Source organism: Panulirus ornatus, chromosome 11, assembly GCF_036320965.1.
Source record: "Panulirus ornatus isolate Po-2019 chromosome 11, ASM3632096v1, whole genome shotgun sequence".
Classification (NCBI taxonomy): domain Eukaryota; kingdom Metazoa; phylum Arthropoda; class Malacostraca; order Decapoda; family Palinuridae; genus Panulirus; species Panulirus ornatus.
Window position 1 is genome coordinate 19,720,973 of NC_092234.1, and position 16,202 is coordinate 19,737,174.

Genomic DNA, 16,202 nt, shown 5'->3' on the forward strand with positions numbered 1-16,202 from the left:
AGAAGAGGTAGTAAAAGCTTTGCGGAAGATGAAAGCCGGCAAGGCAGCAGGTTTGGATGGTATTGCAGTGGAATTTATTAAAAAAGGGGGTGACTGTATTATTGACTGGTTGGTAAGGTTATTTAATGTATGTATGACTCATGGTGAGGTGCCTGAGGATTGGCGGAATGCGTGCATAGTGCCATTGTACAAAGGCAAAGGGGATAAGAGTGAGTGCTCAAATTACAGAGGTATAAGTTTGTTGAGTATTCCTGGTAAATTATATGGGAGGGTATTGATTGAGAGGGTGAAGGCATGTACAGAGCATCAGATTGGGGAAGAGCAGTGTGGTTTCAGAAGTGGTAGAGGATGTGTGGATCAGGTGTTTGCTTTGAAGAATGTATGTGAGAAATACTTAGAAAAGCAAATGGATTTGTATGTAGCATTTATGGATCTGGAGAAGGCATATGATAGAGTTGATAGAGATGCTCTGTGGAAGGTATTACGAATATATGGTGTGGGAGGCAAGTTGTTAGAAGCAGTGAAAAGTTTTTATCGAGGATGTAAGGCATGTGTACGTGTAGGAAGAGAGGAAAGTGATTGGTTCTCAGTGAATGTAAGTTTGCGGAAGGGGTGTGTGATGTCTCCATGGTTGTTTAATTTCTTTATGGATGGGGTTGTTAGGGAGGTGAATGCAAGAGTTTTGGAAAGACGGGCAAGTATGAAGTCTGTTGGGGATGAGAGAGCTTGGGAAGCGAGTCAGTTGTTGTTCGCTGATGATACAGCGCTGGTGGCTGATTCATGTGAGAAACTGCAGAAGCTGGTGACTGAGTTTGGTAAAGTGTGTGAAAGAAGAAAGTTAAGAGTATATGTGAATAAGAGCAAGGTAATTTGGTACAGTAGGGTTGAGGGTCCAGTCAATTGGGAGGTAAGTTTGAATGGAGAAAAACTGGAGGAAGTAAAGTGTTTTAGATATCTGGGAGTGGATCTGGCAGTGGATGGAACCATGGAAGCGGAAGTGGATCATAGGGTGGGGGAGGGGGCAAAAATCCTGGGAGCCTTGAAGAATGTGTGGAAGTCGAGAACATTATCTCGGAAAGCAAAAATGGGTATGTTTGAAGGAATAGTGGTTCCAACAATGTTGTATGGTTGCGAGGCGTGGGCTATGGATAGAGTTGTGCACAGGAGGATGGATGTGCTGGAAATGAGATGTTTGAGGACAATGTGTGGTGTGAGGTGGTTTGATCGAGTAAGTAACGTAAGGGTAAGAGAGATGTGTGGAAATAAAAAGAGCGTGGTTGAGAGAGAAGAAGAGGGTGTTTTGAAATGGTTTGGGCACATGGAGAGAACGAGTGAGGAAAGATTGACCAAGAGGATATATGTGTCGGAGGTGGAGGGAACGAGGAGAAGTGGGAGACCAAATTGGAGGTGGAAAGATGGAGTGAAAAAGATTTTGTGTGATCGGGGCCTGAACATGCAGGAGGGTGAAAAGAGGGCAAGGAATAGAGTGAATTGGATGGATGTGGTATACCGGGGTTGACGTGCTGTCAGTGGATTGAATCAGGGCATGTGAAGCGTCTGGATTAAACCATGGAAAGCTGTGTAGGTATGTATATTTGCGTGTGTGGACTTATGTATATACATGTGAATAGGGGTGGGTTGGGCCATTTCTTTCGTCTGTTTCCTTGCGCTACCTCGCAAACGCGGGAGACAGCAACAAAGCAAAAAAAAAAATATATATATATATATATATATATATATATATATATATATATATATATATATATATATATATATATATGTATATATATATATATATATATATATATATATATATATATATATATATATATATATATATATTTTATCCCTGGGGATAGGGGTGAAAGAATACTTCCCACGTATTCCTCGCGTGTCGTAGAAGGCGACTAGAGGGGACGGGAGCGGGGGGCCAGATATCCTCCCCTCCTTGTATTTTTTTTAAATTTCTAAAATGGGAAACAGAAGAAGGAGTCACGCAGGGAGTGCTCATCCTCCTCGAAGGCTCAGACTGGGGTGTCTAAATGTGTGTAGATGTAACCAAGATGTGAAAAAAGGAGAGATAGGTAGTATGTTTGAGGAAAGGAACCTGGATGTTTTGGCTCTGAGTGAAACGAAGCTCAAGGGTAAAGGGGAAGAGTGGTTTGGGAATGTCTTGGGAGTAAAGTCAGGGGTTAGTGAGAGGACAAGAGCAAGGGAAGGAGTAGCAGTACTACTGAAACAGGAGTTGTGGGAGTATGTGATAGAATGTAAGAAAGTAAATTCTCGATTAATATGGGTAAAACTGAAAGTTGATGGAGAGAGATGGGTGATTATTGGTGCATATGCACCTGGGCATGAGAAGAAAGATCACGAGAGGCAAGTGTTTTGGGAGCAGCTGAATGAGTGTGTTAGTGGTTTTGATGCACGAGACTGGGTTATAGCGATGGGTGATTTGAATGCAAAGGTGAGTAATGTGGCAGTTGAGGGAATAATTGGTATACATGGGGTGTTCAGTGTTGTAAATGGAAATGGTGAAGAGCTTGTAGATTTATGTGCTGAAAAAGGACTGGTGATTGGGAATACCTGGTTTAAAAAGCGAGATATACATAAGTATATGTATGTAAGTAGGAGAGATGGCCAGAGAGCGTTATTGGATTACGTGTTAATTGACAGGCGCGTGAAAGAGAGACTTTTGGATGTTAATGTGCTGAGAGGTGCAACTGGAGGGATGTCAGATCATTATCTTGTGGAGGCTAAGGTGAAGATTTGTATGGGTTTTCAGAAAAGAAGAGTGAATGTTGGGGTGAAGATGGTGGTGAGAGTAAGTGAGCTTGGGAAGGAGACTTGTGTGAGGAAGTACCAGGAGAGACTGAGTACAGAATAGAAAAAGGTGAGAACAATGGAAGTAAGGGGAGTGGGGGAGGAATGGGATATATTTAGGGAATCAGCGATGGATTGTGCAAAAGATGTTTGTGGCATGACAAGAGTGGGAGGTGGGTTGATTAGAAAGGGTAGTGAGTGGTGGGATGAAGAAGTAAGATTATTAGTGAAAGAGAAGAGAGAGGCATTTGGACGATTTTTGCAGGGAAAAAATGCAATTGAGTGGGAGATATATAAAAGAAAGAGACTGGAGGTCAAGAGAAAGGTACAAGAGGTGAAAAAGAGGGCAAATGAGAGTTGGGGTGAGAGAATAAAAAGATGTTCTGGAAGGAGGTAAATAAAGTGCGTAAGACAAGGGAGCAAATATGAAGGGCGCAAATGGGGAGGTGATAACAAGTAGTGGTGATGTGAGAAGGAGATGGAGTGAGTATTTTGAAGGTTTGTTGAATGTGTTTGATGACAGAGTGGCAGATAAAGGGTGTTTTGGTCGAGGTGGTGTGCAAAGTGAGAGGGTTAGGGAAAATGATTTGGTAAACAGAGAAGAGGTAGTAAAAGCTTTGCGGAAGATGAAAGCCGGCAAGGCAGCAGGTTTGGATGGTATTGCAGTGGAATTTATTAAAAAAAGGGGTAACTGTATTATTGACTGGTTGGTAAGGTTATTTAATGTATGTATGACTCATGGTGAGGTGCCTGAGGATTGGCGGAATGCATGCATAGTGCCATTGTACAAAGGCAAAGGGGATAAGAGTGAGTGCTCAAATTACAGAGGTATAAGTCTGTTGAGTATTCCTGGTAAATTATATGGGAGGGTATTGACTGAGAGGGTGAAGGCATGTACAGAGCATCAGATTGGGGAAGAGCAGTGTGGTTTCAGAAGTGGTAGAGGATGTGTGGATCAGGTGTTTGCTTTGAAGAATGTGTGAGAAATACTTAGAAAAGCAAATGGATTTGTATGTAGCATTTATGGATTTGGAGAAGGCATATGATAGAGTTGATAGAGATGCTCTGTGGAAGGTATTACGAATATATGGTGTGGGAGGAAAGTTGTTAGAAGCAGTGAAAAGTTTTTATCGAGGAAGTAAGGCATGTGTACGTGTAGGAAGAGAGGAAAGTGATTGGTTCTCAGTGAATGTAAGTTTGCGGAAGGGGTGTGTGATGTCTCCATGGTTGTTTAATTTCTTTATGGATGGGGTTGTTAGGGAGGTGAATGCAAGAGTTTTGGAAAGAGGGGCAAGTATGAAGTCTGTTCTGGATTAGAGAGCTTGGGAAGTGAGTCAGTTGTTGTTCGCTGATGATACAGCGCTGGTGGCTGATTCATGTGAGAAACTGCAGAGGCTGGTGACTGAGTTTGGTAAAGTGTGTGAAAGAAGAAAGTTAAGATTAAATGTGACTAAGAGCAAGGTAATTTGGTACAGTAGGGTTGAGGGTCAAGTCAATTGGGAGGTAAGTTTGAATGGAGAAAAACTGGAGGAAGTAAAGTTTTAGATATCTGGGAGTGGATCTGGCAGTGGATGGAACCATGGAAGCGGAAGTGGATCATAGGGTGGGGGGAGGGGGCGAAAATCCTGGGAGCCTTGAAGAATGTGTGGAAGTCGAGAACATTATCTCGGAAAGCAAAAATGGGTATGTTTGAAGGAATAGTGGTTCCAACAATGTTGTATGGTTGCGAGGCGTGGGCTATGGATAGAGTTGTGCGCAGGAGGATGGATGTGCTGGAAATGAGATGTTTGAGGACAATGTGTGGTGTGAGGTGGTTTGATAGAGTAAGTAACGTAAGGGTAAGAGAGATGTGTGGAAATAAAAAGAGCGTGGTTGAGAGAGCAGAAGAGGGTGTTTTGAAATGGTTTGGGCACATGGAGAGAACGAGTGAGGAAAGATTGACCAAGAGGATATATGTGTCGGAGGTGGAGGGAACGAGGAGAAGTGGGAGACGAAATTGGAGGTGGAAAGATGGAGTGAAAAAGATTTTGTGTGATCGGGGCCTGAACATGCAGGAGGGTGAAAGGAGGGCAAGGAATAGAGTGAATTGGATCGATGTGGTATACCGGGGTTGACGTGCTGTCAGTGGATTGAATCAGGGCATGTGAAGCGTCTGGGGTAAACCATGGAAAGCTGTGTATGTATATTTGCGTGTGTGGACGTATGTATATACATGTGTATGGGGGTGGGTTGGGCCATTTCTTTCGTCTGTTTCCTTGCGCTACCTCACAAACGAGGGAGACAGTGACAAAGCAAAAAAAAAAATATATATCACAACCACAACTTGTAGTCTTATCATATCTGCTTAACCACTAGGAGACCTTGTTTCACCACCAGCAGGAAGTGATATGTCGATTTTAAATCATAACCTGCAGATGGTAATGTCATCTTTTGTTATCTCTTGTAGACAGAGTTATCAAGTTCTTTCACCTCAACCTGCTGTTGGTACTATCTTCTTTCATTACCTCTTGTAGAGAGGGGTGATCAAGGTTCCACACTTCCAATGGAAGGGGTTATCAAGTTTTATCATCACCTGCTGTGGATTGTTTTAACAAGCTGAGTCACTGCTTTCATCACCACCTGGAGGCTAAAGTTAATGAATCATGATAAAACCTGCATTCTCTCTGTTCTATCATCTTTAGCAAATGTCCCTATGTCTGTCATTAACACCTGCTCTTCATTAGCATAAACTGTGTAAAATACAATTGGCTATATAGCCCTCCCAATTGATGATTCCCTCTACATTTTCTACCATTCATAGAATAGATTATAAATGAGATGTGTAGAGTTAGTTGTGATAATGTTTGTTATTGATAGCTATTAGCACAAGTTAGATTTTTATGACACCATTTAATTGTTTAATTGAAACCTTTCACAGTAATAAATGGAAAACTTTGATATTTGAAGGATGAAAATCTGCTCCCAGAGGTGTATACAGTAGTAATGAAATGGTAATGTTTTCGTTGACAAAAACTTTTGCTTGATTTTTCTGTGAGATATGAACAGTGAAGTAATCTGAAGAGATTTATGCTTCACTCTAACTCAGTGCTGTAATTAAATGTCTCACTTAAATCATTAATTATAGAAATTCATGGTGCTCCATGAAGAGGTCAAGGGTCTTCCTAGCCAAAGACAACCATGGCCATTGTGGCTACCAGCACATAGTGACATATGATAACAACTTCTATGTATGAACTCATGTGTAGTTGTAAGTCATAGTGCAACAGGGAACCATCAAACTCAGCCAGAGGAGGGAAGCTTGCATTATGTTGTGGCAGACAAGGACAGTTACCAGGCTTTAGGACACTCATTATGCACATTATGATATATGAAGACCTCAACCTTCACAGCAAACCTTAAAGGTAGCATGAGAGTTGAAAAGTTTTATAGTCACTAGCACTGTGGTACCACTTCGACAAAGCTTTTTTCCTCTCTTTTTATCTACCAAAAGTTTCATCCAAAAGTATCTCAGTGATCAAAAGTCATTGGAGCTTCTGGAGGTATGAAAAAAAATTTGGTGATGAGAGTTATCACATCCCAAACAGACAGATTGACTCAGCGAACTGAGAGTTCAGAAACATCCCAGAAAGGCTTGCTGGAAGATAATTAATTCTTGTTCGTACATAGTGTAAATAACTTCGTTTTTGTTCTTGTATGTATATATATATATATATATATATATATATATATATATATATATATGGTTGTTTAATTTGTTTATGGATGGGGTTGTTAGGGAGGTAAATGCAAGAGTCTTGGAAAGAGGGGCAAGTATGAAGTCTGTTGGGGATGAGAGAGCTTGGGAAGTGAGTCAGTTGTTGTTCGCTGATGATACAGCGCTGGTGGCGGATTCATGTGAGAAACTGCAGAAGCTGGTGACTGAGTTTGGTAAAGTGTGTGGAAGAAGAAAGTTAAGAGTAAATGTGAATAAGAGCAAGGTTATTAGGTACAGTAGGGTTGAGGGTCAAGTCAATTGGGAGGTGAGTTTGTATGGTGAAAAACTGGAGGAAGTGAAGTGTTTTAGATATCTGGGAGTGGATCTGTCAGCGGATGGAACCATGGAAGCGGAAGTGGATCATAGGGTGGGGGAGGGGGCGAAAATTTTGGGAGCCTTGAAAAATGTGTGGAAGTCGAGAACATTATCCCGGAAAGCAAAAATGGGTATGTTTGAAGGAATAGTAGTTCCAACAATGTTGTATGGTTGCGAGGCGTGGGCTATGGATAGAGTTGTGTGCAGGAGGATGGATGTGCTGGAAATGAGATGTTTGAGGATAATGTGTGGTGTGAGGTGGTTTGATCGAGTAAGTAACGTAAGGGTAAGAGAGATGTGTGGAAATAAAAAGAGCGTGGTTGAGAGAGCAGAAGAGGGTGTTTTAAAATGGTTTGGGCACATGGAGAGAATGAGTGAGGAAAGATTGACCAAGAGGATATATGTGTCGGAGGTGGAGGGAACGAGGAGAAGAGGGAGACCAAATTGGAGGTGGAAAGATGGAGTGAAAAAGATTTTGTGTGATCGGGGCCTGAACATGCAGGAGGGTGAAAGGAGGGCAAGGAATAGAGTGAATTGGAGCGATGTGGTATACAGGGGTTGACGTGCTGTCAGTGGATTGAATCAAGGCATGTGAAGCGTCCGGGGTAAACCATGGAAAGCTGTGTAGGTATGTATATTTGTGTGTGTGGACGTGTGTATGTACATGTGTATGGGGGGGGTTGGGCCATTTCTTTCGTCTGTTTCCTTGCGCTACCTCGCAAACGCGGGAGACAGCGACAAAGTATAAAAAAAAAAAAAAAAAAATATATATATATATATATATATATATATATATATATATATATCCCTGGGGATAAGGGACAAAGAATACTTCCCACGTATTCCCTGCGTGTCGTAGAAGGCGACTAAAAGGGGAGGGAGCGGGTGGCTGGAAATCCTCCCCTCTCGGTTTTTTTTTAATTTTCCAAAAGAAGGAACAGAGAAGGGGGTCAGGTGAGGATATTCCCTCTAAGGCCCAGTCCTCTGTTCTTAACGCTACCTCGCTAATGCGGGAAATGGCGAATAGTATGAAAGATATATATATATATATATATATATATATATATATATATATATGTATATATATATATATATATATATATATATATATATATATATATATGTATATATATATATATATATATATAGGTACAGTAGGGTTGAGGGTCAAGTCAATTGGGAGGTGAGTTTGAATGGAGAAAAACTGGAGGAAGTGAAGTGTTTTAGATATCTGGGAGTGGATCTGTCAGCGGATGGAACCATGGAAGCGGAAGTGGATCATAGGGTGGGGGAGGGGGCGAAAATTTTGGGAGCCTTGAAAAATGTGTGGAAGTCGAGAACATTATCTCGGAAAGCAAAAATGGGTATGTTTGAAGGAATAGTGGTTCCAACAATGTTGTATGGTTGCGAGGCGTGGGCTATGGATAGAGTTGTGCGCAGGAGGATGGATGTGCTGGAAATGAGATGTTTGAGGACAATGTGTGGTGTGAGGTGGTTTGATCGAGTAAGTAACGTAAGGGTAAGAGAGATGTGTGGAAATAAAAAGAGCGTGGTTGAGAGAGCAGAAGAGGGTGTTTTGAAATGGTTTGGGCACATGGAGAGAATGAGTGAGGAAAGATTGACCAAGAGGATATATGTGTCGGAGGTGGAGGGAACGAGGAGAAGAGGGAGACCAAATTGGAGGTGGAAAGATGGAGTGAAAAAGATTTTGTGTGATCGGGGCCTGAACATGCAGGAGGGTGAAAGGAGGACAAGGAATAGAGTGAATTGGAGCGATGTGGTATACAGGGGTTGACGTGCTGTCAGTGGATTGAATCAAGGCATGTGAAGCGTCTGGGGTAAACCATGGAAAGCTGTGTAGGTATGTATATTTGCGTGTGTGGACGTGTGTATGTACATGTGTATGGGGGGGGGGTTGGGCCATTTCTTTCGTCTGTTTCCTTGCGCTACCTCGCAAACGCGGGAGACAGCGACAAAGTATAAAAAAAAAAAAAAAAAAAAAAAAATATATATATATATATATATATATATATATATATATATATTTATTCCCTGGGGATAGGGGAGAAAGAATACTTCCCACGTATTCCCTGCGTGTCGTAGAAGGCGACTAAAAGGGGAGGGGGCGGGGGGCTGGAAATCCTCCCCTCTCAATTTTTTTTAATTTTCCAAAAGAAGGAACAGAAAAGGGGGCCAGGTGAGGATATTCCCTCAATGGCCCAGTCCTCAGTTCTTAACGCTACCTCGCTAACGCGGGAAATGGCGAATAGTTTGAAAAAAAAAGAAAAAAAATACATATATATATATATATATATATATATATATATGGATTTGTATGTAGCATTTATGGATCTGGAGAAGGCATATGATAGAGTTGATAGAGATGCTCTGTGGAAGGTATTAAGAATATATGGTGTGGGAGGAAAGTTGTTAGAAGCAGTGAAAAGTTTTTATCGAGGATGTAAGGCATGTGTACGTGTAGGAAGAGAGGAAAGTGATTGGTTCTCAGTGAATGTAGGTTTGCGGCAGGGGTGTGTGATGTCTCCATGGTTGTTTAATTTGTTTATGGATGGGGTTGTTAGGGAGGTAAATGCAAGAGTTTTGGAAAGAGGGGCAAGTATGAAGTCTGTTGGGGATGAGAGAGCTTGTTGTTGTTCGCTGATGATACAGCGCTGGTGGCTGATTCATGTGAGAAACTGCAGAAGCTGGTGACTGAGTTTGGTAAAGTGTGTGGAAGAAGAAAGTTAAGAGTAAATGTTATTAGGTACAGTAGGGTTGAGGGTCAAGTCAATTGGGAGGTGAGTTTGAATGGAGAAAAACTGGAGGAAGTGAAGTGTTTTAGATATCTGGGAGTGGATCTGGCAGCGGATGGAACCATGGAAGCGGAAGTGGATCATAGGGTGGGGGAGGGGGCGAAAATTCTGGGGGCCTTGAAGAATGTGTGGAAGTCAAGAACATTATCTCGGAAAGCAAAAATGGGTATGTTTGAAGGAATAGTGGTTCCAACAATGTTGTATGGTTGCGAGGCGTGGGCTATGGATAGAGTTGTGCGCAGGAGGATGGATGTGCTGGAAATGAGATGTTTGAGGACAATGTGTGGTGTGAGGTGGTTTGATCGAGTGAGTAACGTAAGGGTAATAGAGATGTGTGGAAATAAAAAGAGCATGGTTGAGAGAGCAGAAGAGGGTGTTTTGAAGTGGTTTGGGCACATGGAGAGGATGAGTGAGGAAAGATTGACCAAGAGGATATATGTGTCGGAGGTGGAGGTAGCAAGGAGAAGAGGGAGACCAAATTGGAGGTGGAAAGATGGAGTGAAAAAGATTTTGTGTGATCGGGGCCTGAACATGCAGGAGGGTGAAAGGAGGGCAAGGAATAGAGTGAATTGGAGCGATGTGGTATACCGGGGTTGACGTGCTGTCAGTGGATTGAATCAAGGCATGTGAAGCGTCTGGGGTAAACCATGGAAAGCTGTGTAGGTATGTATATTTGCGTGTGTGGACGTACGTATATACATGTGTATGGGGGTGGGTTGGGCCATTTCTTTCGTCTGTTTCCTTGCGCTACCTCGCAAACGCGGGAGACAGCGACAAAGTATAAAGAAAAAAAAATATATATATATATATATATATATATATATATATATATATATATATATATATATATATATATATATATATATATATATTTTTTTTTTTTTTTTTTATACTTTGTCGCTGTCTCCCGCGTATTGCGAGGTAGCGCAATATATATATATATATATATATATATATTTTTTTTTGCTTTGTCGCTAACAACCTAACAACCCCATCCATAAACAAATTAAACAACCATGGAGACATCACACACCCCTGCCGCAAACCTACATTCACTGGGAACCATTCACTTTCCTCTCTTCCTACATGTACACATGCCTTACATCCTCAATAAAAACTTTTCACTGCTTCTAGCAACTTGCCTCCCACACCATATATTCTTAATACCTTCCACAGAGCATCTCTATCAACTCTATCATATGCCTTCTCCAGATCCATAAATGCTACATACAAATCCATTTGCTTTTCTAAGTATTTCTCACATACATTCTTCAAAGCAAACACCTGATCCACACATCATCTACCACTTCTGAAACCACACTGCTCTTCCCCAATCTGATGCTCTGTACATGCCTTCACCCTCTCAATCAATACCCTCCCATGTAATTTCCCACGAATACTCAACAAACTTATACCTCTGTAATTTGAGCACTCACTCTTATCCCCTTTGCCTTTGTACAATGGCACTATGCAAGCATTCCGCCAATCCTCAGACACCTCACCATGAGTCATACATACATTAAATAACCTTACCAACCAGTCAACAATACAATCACCCCCTTTTTTAATAAATTCCGCTGCAATACCATCCAAACCTGCTGCCTTGCCGGCTTTCATTTTCCGCAAAGCTTTTACTACCTCTTCTCTGTTTACCAAATCATTTTCCCTAACCCTCTCACTTTGCACACCACCTCAACCAAAACACCCTATATCTACCACTCTATCATCAAACACATTCAACAAACCTTCGAAATACTCACTACATCTCCTTCTCACATCACCACTACTTGTTATCACCTCCCCATTAGCCCCCTTCACTGAAGTTCCCATTTGCTCCCTTGTCTTATGCACTTTATTTACCTCCTTCCAAAACATCTTTTTATTCCCCCTAAAATTTAATGATACTCTCTCACCCCAACTCTCATTTGCCCTCTTTTTCACCTCTTGCACCTTTCTCTTGACCTCCTGCCTCTTTCTTTTATACATCCCCCATTCATTTGCATTTTTTCCCTGCAAAAATTGTCCAAATGCCTCTCTCCTCTTTCACTAATAATCTTACTTCTTCATCCCTCATGCCACAAGCATCTTTTGCGCAAGCCATCACTGCTTCCCTAAATACATCCCATTCCTCCCCCACTCCCCTTACCTCCTTCGTTCTCACCTTTTTCCATTCTGTACTCAGTCTCTCCTGGTACTTCCTCACACAAGTCTCCTTCCCAAGCTCACTTACTCTCACCACTCTCCTCACCCCAACATATATTGATATGTATGTGTACGAGTCTACAAGTGGATGGGTCAATTTTCATCTGTTTCCTGGTGCTACCTCACTAATGAAGGAAAAAGCAATCAAGTATGATAATAAAACAAGTAAAGATGATATACCTCTCCCATTTGCACTCCATGATCATAGCCTCTAAGATTTAAGCCAGTCCCAGTAACCTAGCTCCTTTACCACATTACTATGAAGAGTGAAAGATCACTTCACACTTTCTGAAAAACTTGACAAGGTAAGCCAAAACTATTACTTCTATTACTTCAGACGACATCAGTTTGGGGGCATGGAAAAAGCTAGTCTGCTGTAAATGTTGACAGTGCTCAACCTTGAGAACCATGCTTTCCTGGGCCGAGATCTATTAGGTTGACGGCAATATCCCTGTGGTGGTCTCTGACTGGCACAAGTTGGGTCTAGAATGAATGAGCAGCCATTATCTAGTTGAAAGGATTGCAACATGAGGGAAAAGCCAGTACAGTATTCTTCATCAGACAGAAGGTTAAATGGTCCCAGTCCCGAAATTCCTTGGACTATCTCTCGAGTTCATAAAGGAGGCAAATTTTTCACAGAATGGCAGTGGTGCTACTTCAGCTTTGCCTATACTGTAAAATTAATGCAATGGTTAATTTGACAAAATAGCAAAGTTGGGTAAATTCTAATTCACTCTGCTAACTTCAAGTGCAGAGCAAGTGTTGGGTTAAAGAGTCTAATCAATTAACCATGGGATTTGAAATTCATCATAATATTCAACATCTTTTACTAAATTTGCATAAGAACATGACTGAGTAAGCGTAAATGCCACTAGGTTTCCCTATACACTAAAGAACAACTTAAAAGAAACAACTTTGAGTGGCATAAAAAAGGAAGAAAAATATAAACACATTTGTATCGTACACACCAGGATTTGTAAGCATCTTCCTCTCAACACCCACAGTGCATTCCATCATTTTTTCCCCATAGTAAACAAAATTCAAATTTTCAAAGTACATTTACTATGGTTTCCATACTTTATATACTGATGCATAAATTCAAAGTACCACCCTAACAATGAAAAAATGAAATCTATCTATCTATCTGCATCTCAGAAGACTATTAATGACCAAACCTCCCTAAAAGGGGTGGCCATGGCAGTAGCCTCCATAACTAGTAAACTCCACTGCCACTTCTTAGCCTTAAGTGCCTCAACCTTAACAGGATACTGGCAAAACACAACTCTAACACAGTGTTTGATGAGACTCCAACCTAATGTTCCACTGACAACTACCACTTAATGCTCCTACCTACTAATTCTACCCATGTTTCTACCTAAATGTTCCTGCCAACAGCTTCTATCTAAAGCTCCTACCATTTTGCCAAAAAGCAAAGCTTGTGCACAGCGCTCACTGCATGAAAATTTAGTTATGAAGAATGAGTAGCAAAAGTTCAGAGATGTCATGTTATGTATGACAATATATTGTAGGTTTGTAGAATGAATGCCAGTAGACCACATGTGGGTAAAGCAGAAAGAAAAGACAGCTACCCGAGTCAGAGGAGTGCAACTTGACAACCAATGATGTTCTGGCTCACGACACAGCAGTCATTAACCCATCCGATAACCAGGCAGGTAGTACTTATAGTATTCCTCCCTGGTCATTGGCTGCCTACCAACTACTAACTAAAATGAAATTATGAATAATGCAAAATTAACATTTCTAAATAATTATCACTGGCATCAAATCTCTTCCTGTGCCACCTTTGGTCCAGGGCTACCAACCCTGGTATACATAGTCTCTCACCTGAAATGATATCAGTTATGATGGCGTTTTGATTTTGTGTGGAAGTAGAGTTTTATTGGGCAATCATGCCAAATGCACAACCATGCCACTCTGGGTAGCTTGGCACCAATCAATACCAAAACCTATAAAAACCTAACTTCATTTTTACTGCGGGAATATCATAAATATATCAATGTTAAATTCATCTTCAACTAAAATGTAAGTTATTCCAGCACCAGAATGGATATTGCAAAACAGTTAAAATAATACAAAGAAAACCAATAAACTGCTAATACAAAGTTCATTAGCTAATTGGGTCTCCTACAGCATTACTGGTATATTTTGCCAACCCTATTACAATTCTCTTGAATTTCAGTGTATTGCCCTACATTTTGTTATGACATGTCAGAACCAGACAACAGACCGGAGAGCCAGGTGATCCCCAGCACCTGACTACCTTAATGACAGCATATTTCTACTAAGGTTTACAGGAAGCAAATAAGGTTACATGAATTTTCTATAAATAATATTCATTTTCTACTGGGGTTTCACCTACTTTTACATTAGTCTATACTTTCCCTTATTCACATAATCCTCACTATGATTGCCATGTGCCCCACAATATTTAATATATTTGCAAATGGTAAACCACCAGTTTAGCTTCACATTATTAGCTTTAGATATGGAATAATTTTGTCCTGCAATGCTATAATATTGAGAATACAAGAAATTACACAGCACTATTTGGAACATTATACAGAACAATAACTGTGCTGAGTGTAGCAATATGAGTGAGGGTTATGTATAATATAAGGCATTACACTTGTATCAACAGATCCTACAAATTCCTCATCAAATCTTACCTAGTAGCCGATGTGATACAAATATACTAATATTACATTTAGTTACCATAGGGGATTACATGGCCACTAGCTATTTAAACTGTTTGATGATATCTGTGACCATCTGCTTGGCATTAAGAGAATTCATGACGGCTAAGGAGGTCTTCATATATTCACTTCACATTTTACTTGTGTATCTCATGCCCAGCAAACCCACAATGTACTAGTATTGCCTTAGTCAACATTTAATATATTTCAGTACCAATTATCACAATCTGTAATATTTATCATAATCTCCAAACACCAGATTAGCAGAGCATAATTTATATTCAAAATCAAGAGTGGAGCAGAGCTAAACTGGACTGTTTACCAAATTTAATAATAAACCAAGTTAATGAAGGTGAAGAATGTGGACATGATGCCGCCATTTGATCAACCCACACAATAACCTATCAAGGGTGAGGCATTTCAGCCCTACTCTAATCACCAACTCGCAACACTTACAACAAAATAAATACAACAGCAACAAAAAACATGTGACAAACAACAGTGAAAGTAAATCATTATTTTGCAACACGTTTGGCCAACAATTTATAAAACTGTGAGTTTGGATATGAACAATTACAAATATGAAAATTGGTTTGATGAGCCATTTAGTCTCATCCTGGCAGTCAGTCTCCTGAAGTTTACATACGGAGGTAATTCCAGAGAAGGATAATAATTTGTGCAGCCCACAGGATAACAAGACAGTCAATAAAGTTAACAAAAACAACTAAAACCAAGTGCAAGCCAGTAACACACTGAGGCAATGTCGACAAGAGTAGTAACCTTCGTATCATATCAGGTATTCCAATACACATCGTATAACCAGTTAAGCAGACTATATGATGGCCATCACAGACACACCCGAGCCCTTCCTCAAGGGATCTTTAAAGTTCCCATCATAAACAAACCTCCATGTGGACCCACGGCCCCCATGTCAACATCATAGATTTCCACTTATACAACGAAAAATACACAACATTAACAACACTGCCGTAGGGTTACGACTCCCGTGGTTCAACTACATCAGAGAAAATAGCTTTTTTTAACCGTAATAAATGGAAACAATGTAGATAATTCTCGTCTCACCTGATACCTCCAGTCACAACGTATTTCAAAACGTGTCCACAGCTCACCAGGAGGCAGCTGATTGGTCAAGAGAAAGTTACTTCACGTTGATTGGTCGAGAGAGTTGCGCCTGCGCACACCTCCATGTTGGTCAGTTTCAAGACGTAGCGAAATGAAATGGCAACTTAAAAATACAATTTGTTAAAGAAATCTATAATTAACAGTCTCCTGTCCCTCCGTAGTTACAAATTATCTTCATCATTAAGAATAGATTATATGGTAACAATAACTAAGCGCGGGTTATTCTTCTTTAAACCTAACTAAACTTTAGCAGAGAAAAAAGTAGATATAAAAAATCTAGTTCGGCGCAAATGTACTAAATGTGCATGTAACAAATCCTCATTTCGCATAAAGCAGTGCTGGAAAATGTGATAGTTCTTAAATGTCAATTTTTTTGTCAATTCATGGACAGTTTGCGAATGTAATTTTTTATCATTATAAGTTTATTGACTTTTGTGTAGT

General features: G+C 40.5%; 1 protein-coding gene across 1 annotated transcript in view; it reads right to left on the reverse strand.

Moving 5' to 3' along the window:
* Positions 1-15,662, reverse strand: part of LOC139751130 (uncharacterized) — a 95,565-nt gene extending 79,903 nt beyond the window's left edge. Inside the window, exon 1 of the mRNA XM_071666230.1 lies at positions 15,399-15,662. The gene's annotated coding sequence lies outside the window, so the exon portion shown is untranslated. The remainder of the gene's footprint in view (positions 1-15,398) is intronic.
* Positions 15,663-16,202: the final 540 nt, after the last annotated feature.